At 44.5% G+C, this 6,000-nt stretch overlaps 1 long non-coding RNA gene across 1 annotated transcript in view; it reads right to left on the bottom strand.

Annotated features, from left to right (window-relative positions):
* Window positions 1–4,402: 4,402 nt before the first annotated feature.
* Window positions 4,403–6,000, bottom strand: part of LOC143836270 (uncharacterized) — a 36,266-nt gene continuing 34,668 nt past the window's right edge. Inside the window, exons 3-4 of the long non-coding RNA XR_013230561.1 lie at window positions 5,495–5,633; window positions 4,403–4,542 (exon numbers count right to left, since the gene is read on the bottom strand). This is a non-coding gene — a long non-coding RNA (uncharacterized LOC143836270). The remainder of the gene's footprint in view (window positions 4,543–5,494; window positions 5,634–6,000) is intronic.

The following is a 6,000-nucleotide window of genomic DNA, read 5'->3' as shown; positions in this document are numbered from 1 at the left end:
GCAGGGTGACTATGGCCTCCAGGGTCCAAGGTGAACTGAATAGGATATGTCCCATATAGTCCATGGCAGACATGTAGAGATATGCCAAACAGGTCAACACTCATTGCAGAGAGTTTAAATACCACCAAATAAATGGTAGCAAGAGTCCAAACCTTAATGAGCCTGAGGGCACATTTGGAATGGCATGGTGGGTGCCGGAACAAAATGGCTTCCGCAAAACTGCTGCTGCAGGAGGTGGAGCCAGACAGAAAAAGATTCCTGCTACTTAACTTCAGTAACACAGTGTAGATCCTTTGCTTTGATGGCAGCTGCTGCCAAAGTAACATTTTTAAAAATCTGCACAGCCAATCAAATCTCCAATAGCCAGTCAAAAGCCTTGCTGGGCAAACCCCCTACCTGATCCCACCCACTTCTTAAAAATACTTGATGGGCACTAGGAAAGGTGTTGGTGGATGTCATGGTGCCCTTGGGAAGAGAAACAGAGGAATCTGAGGGAGCTATGGAATAAGGAATTCAATCACAGCAGAGATATCCAGCAAATTCTCCTCAAAGTTGTTAGAACCATTAAATGCAATCACCACAGCCTTTTGGGAAAAGGGAAATGGTGTAATATGATGCTGTTCAGCTGAAAAGGTCAGCGTAGTTTGACAGACCTCATGAAAAAAACAAACCCATGCATTTACCTTCTACTGAGTCAGGCCACTATTGACTCATGTCAATATTGTCTATTCTGACTTGCAGCATTTCTCCAGCATCTCAGCTAATGGTCTTTCCAATTCACTTCCTTACTCTTTTACCTGGAGGTTCCAGGTTGAATCTGGGGCTTTTTGTATGCAAAGCAGGTGCCCTGAGTATGCCAATCTCCAGGTGGGATGTGAGCATCCCCCGGTTTTACAGTTCATCTCCAGGCAACAGAAATCAGTTCCCCTGGAGAAAATCGTTGTTTTGGTGGACAACATAGCATTATACCACACGGAGGCCCCTCCCTGACCCAAATCCTGACCACTCCTTGCTGCACCCTGAAAGTCTCCAGGTATTTCCCAAACCGGAGTTGACAACCCTCTCCCTGAACCATGTCCGCACCCCGAAACTAGCCTTACAGTCTAGGTTCCATCATATCTTTTTCAATGCAAACTCAACAGTCTCCCAACCAACCTATGCACAGATGCAGCAAACTAACCACACCTTCCCAAACAGTCACATCATTTTAAGCCTGTTGGCTTCATTGTACCCCCTAAGCCGCCTGCAAAGTTAAAGAATTAGCCCCATAACTGGCAGGCATGCAGAGTGACTCAATGATCTTTTGTGCTATATGGTAGTGAAAATACAATATTTAAAAAATCACTGTTTTGTGTAACTAGTATCCAACTGCTTGTCTCCCAAAGTGCCCATTCAAATATAATTATTGGCAAAAGGAGCTACCAAGTGATGACTTTTCAGCAGCTCACCAGGTATATATGATTATATTATTATTCTGTTCTTATTGCTTTGCTTTCTCCTTTTGCAATTCACTGTTTTGCATGGTTTGAATATTATGTCTGATTCTTTTTTGAATTGCTTCTAATTTATGTAATCCATATTCATTTATTTATTTGTTTGTTCATTTGACTTCCATCCCACCACTCCCCGAAGGCTCGTGGCAGTTTACAGAGTATAATATATAAAACCACAATAAAACACCCCTAAAAATTTATTAAATCACATAGTCTACAGGCCCAAGATGTACTGCGACAGTAAAAGCGCCCCCCACTACTTCAGGGGCCGACATATGAAAATGTCATAAACTGCCAAAGATGGTTCCAAAGGGGGGGTCAGATCTTCCTTGGTGCGCACTGGCCTCAACCATCCAATTGCATTGCTTATTAGGGTGTCTCATGCTGCCTGATGCATTGTTTTACCATGTGTAATCCTCCTTGAATCTCAGTAAGAAAGGTGGATTCTAACTAAAGTAAATAAATACTTTTAGAACATGTCTGACAATCCATGGGAAGGCATTGCATGTAAAGTCTGTACACATGAATATTTTGCTCCATGTACACACATAGTAAAATGGAAGCATGCATAATTATCATGCACGATCCATCTTTATATGGAATTTCCAACACAAAAACTATTTCCTTGTGGGAACTATATAATGCATGAAAACAGCCCTCAGTTGCATAAATATTCAAAAGAAAAACTTCTGAGAAATATCTCAGAGCAATTCCTTCAAAATGGAACAATCAACAAATGCTGGCTGGGTGGAACTAGAGTTTCTGCAAAATTGAGGCCCATTTTGCACTGGCGGTTGCCTCTCCAGGCACTTAGCCCTGCCTCTTTCTGGGCCCAGAGAGGTAAACATTTTCCCTACAAGGCCTGGTCCGCCCTGGATTACTGTCTCCACACGAGGCATGCAGGGTAGAGAGGTTCTGCTGCACTTTGCGGTGGTGGCGGGGTGGGTGAGTGGCATTTTCATGAAGGAGGGATTGTGTAATAATTGTATCACACTGAAGTTCATTTCTTAAAGAATAATGACTTTTGATCATGAGAGATTGAAACATACATTTCATGGCTCTATAGCTTTGACCAATAGAACATTTTCTTTCCTAACATCGTATCTACACAGAAGTGAAGACCAACATCATGATGGGATGAAGTGGACTTTAGTCCATGAAGATTAGGGTTGCATGATTATAATGGCTGACCAGGGAGTGATAGTCTTGAGTTTTTCCTGATATTTTGTTCTCATCATTAACCCAACATGTTATTGTCTTATTTTGTATTTTGCGTTCCAAACTCAGACTTATTGGAAGAAGGTACAAATTAAATGGACATTGATTGAGTCATGGGGATTGAGTGAGCCACGGCTGTGTTGGCGGTGAAAGGAGCTCCTAGTTCTCAGGGAATGAGTTTGCACTCTTGAGGCCAAAGTAGCGGAAGGAGGAGGAGGAGGGGGAGGTTGGAGTCTCAAAGCGGCTTCCAATCGCCTTCCCTTTCCTCTCCCCACAACAGACACCCTGTGAGGTAGGTGAGGCTGAGAGAGCCCAGATATTTCTGTTCGGTCAGAACAGCTTTATCAGTGTTGTGGCGAGCCCAAGGTCATCCAGCTGGCTTCATGTGTGTGTGTGTGTGTGGGGGGGGGGAGAAGCAGGGTATCAAACCCAGCTTGCCAGATTAGAAGCAGCCACTCTTAACCACTACACCAAGACCGTTTATGCACTGGGAACTTCACTGCCCCAGCTCTTGCGCAGGAGGCCAAATCGGGGGCGGATGAGGTGCACCAGGCCAAATGCTTCCCCATTTGGGTGGAGGAAGAGGTGGGGCAACCTGCCACAACTAAAACTCCAGCCTGCAGCCCAGCATGAAACCTCCAGTGCATAATCGGTCCAAGAGACACACTACATCCATGAAAGTTAATAAAGGCTTTGAAACTCCAGAGTTGTCAACTCTTTTTTATTTTTAAAGAAAAACTCTTATAGCTGTGTTTGGATCTGTTCTTCAAGTGAAAAAAACTCTCATTGGCATCATTATGGGCTGCCCCAGTGCCCCCAACAAAGTATAGTCTGTGAGAGACGGGTGGTTTCTCGCTTAGAGAAAATGTTCCTGCAAAACCACACCCAGTCTGAGAGGGGCTGAACATTCTCATTGGAGATTCCCGGAGTGTGGGTGTCAGGAAGCTACAAAACAGTGCAGTAGAGAAATGATTCACAGGAATTGCTATGTAACTTGGCAATCCTTTGACACATCAATAAACTTACAGTCCCTGTTTCCATCTGAGGAGAGAAAAACCACACGTAAGTAAGTTGTAACCTTCACGTGCCTGCTTTGGCCACAGAAATTAGGCTCTGAGAAGGGGTATCAGCCACCGTTGCTGCAACAGGGTTGAGGCTAGAATCATCAAAGCAAGGGCAAGAGATGCAAGGGCGAGTCTGGGGGGGGGGGATAAATATGGGAAAGTACCGGAGAACAGAAGTTCCCTCATGAAATTCCTGACAAAACGCTCACACTAGAAAGGAAAGAGGAAGACGCAAGGATATTAACTTCCTGTTCTGAGGCAAATGAGAGAGGGACTCTGGCCAGCCTGGAAGAAGGGCTTGAGGAGAATATAGGTGTCACACTAACCCTTCCCTGGGAAAAAAATTAGAGAAAGAAACATGACACAATTTGGGCAATGGTTTTGCAGAGCTCTAGGGGTCAGTGATGCAGGAAAATACCAGTCGTTAATGTGAGACATATGGGACATGTGCTGTGGCTTAGCAGCCAGTGACCTCATCCTACTGGTGGTAGATGTCATGAGAGTTTGCAGTATTATTCTGCTTCTTGAGGCTGGGGCCAGAAAATGTGAAAAGAACTATTGGCAGTTCTTCAGCTTACCATTGTGGAGATTGGCTGCATACTGCAGCTTGAGACAACTATGTGGTGATGTAAGCCTGCTACAAGAAGATAAAAGTAATGGAGAATGTAATTCTGGAACAATTCATGCAAATTATACCTTTAGGAGCTCAATCCTGGTTGATGTTTAACAATCCTATGGCACTTAGATTCTAGACAATATGGAGATTCCTGCAGGAATGCAGAAAGAAAGGATTAAAATGGAACTATACAGGCCCAAATAGGGGTGGAATTTGGGTTGCAAACCTCCAGGTAGCACCTAGATATGTCCTGCAATTACTATTGCTATTACAATTGATCTCCAGCTGGCCAAGATTTGTTTTTCCTGGGGGGGGGGAAGGATGATTAATTTGGAAGGTAGAATGTATGGCATTATATCCTGCTGAAGTCTTGCCCATTCCCAAACCCTGCCCTCCCCAGGTTCCATGAGCAGAATCTCCAAATATATCCCCACCAATAGCTCGCAGTCCTGGGTGGGCTCCAGGGCAGGACTGGCCTGCCTAATTACTTTAAGTGACAGCCCAATCTGCCCAACTTTCATTATCCTGTTTTCAACCATTTACTTATATTTAGCTTCTCTGGCTTCATGATTGTGTTACATGAATGGAAAATAATAGGAAGGGTTGGGACATTCCTGAGGACTTGGGAAGTGAAGCCCAGGGATGGCAAGGTTTGGAGAAGGGTAGTAGCTCAGCAGGGTTTAATACGGCCCCCGAAAGCAGCCATTTTCTCCAAGGGCATTGATTTCTGTTGTCTGGAGATCAGGTGTAATTCTGGGAGAATTCCAGGTCCCATCTGTAAGTTGGCAACCTTGCAACTAGATAACAAATCTATACAGTTCCTCTGTGGCATTGACTTCATCTGCCTAGTGGTGGTCTGTAGCTATCAGTATGCTGTATGCGACATGAAGTGCTTTATTTCTGCTACTTTGAAGTGTCTCTATCTCTGTTTCCCTTTCCTCTCCAACTATCCTGAGTGAAGCAACGTACTACATCCTCGCTTAACTGCCTGGAAGTATAACGGTGCATTTACAAAGCAGGTGTTGAAAGAGCATTTTTTCTGCTTTATCTCCCCTCACCGCTAAATCTGATCAAGGTTTGACAGCTTCCTTCAGCAGCTTTACCTGAAATGCAGCTGGGCCGTCATATCAACGACCCTTCATCCAACATCACCAGGTTGTCTCAGGCTCCGCCATGATCCCATGTCATTACCATTTTCTCTCATTTATCTGTGTAGATGCTTCAGCCAAACAAGCAAGCACTCTGCAAGAGAAATGAAATATTGATTCCCGTGCAGCGTTGGTAGCATTTCTGAGGGGAGGCAGTCTCTCACTCGGATTCTTTACAGCTTGCAGAAGTAATCGGGCTGGAAATGATGTGACTGACAACATGCATCTGGCCCAAGACATGGGCTGAGCGAACAGTAATTTGGACTGAATGGCAGTTTTCCAATCAACTTTTCCAGAGCAAAACCTGTGGCTGGCATGCTTGAAAGGCATCTTGGCCATCTGGACCGAGAGCCTTTTGTGCTAAATTACTTCACTGAGCACCAAGGAAAGGAATTGAAAGATGCCAAGGTCAAGCAACTTGTCCTAAGTCACATTGGAGGTGAAGATAAGTGCACCCTTGT

The sequence above is a fragment of the Paroedura picta genome, chromosome 4, assembly GCF_049243985.1.
Source record: "Paroedura picta isolate Pp20150507F chromosome 4, Ppicta_v3.0, whole genome shotgun sequence".
Classification (NCBI taxonomy): Eukaryota; Metazoa; Chordata; class Lepidosauria; order Squamata; family Gekkonidae; genus Paroedura; species Paroedura picta.
The sequence above is the reverse complement of the archived record's forward strand: the minus strand, read 5'-3'. Positions and strand labels throughout refer to the sequence as shown.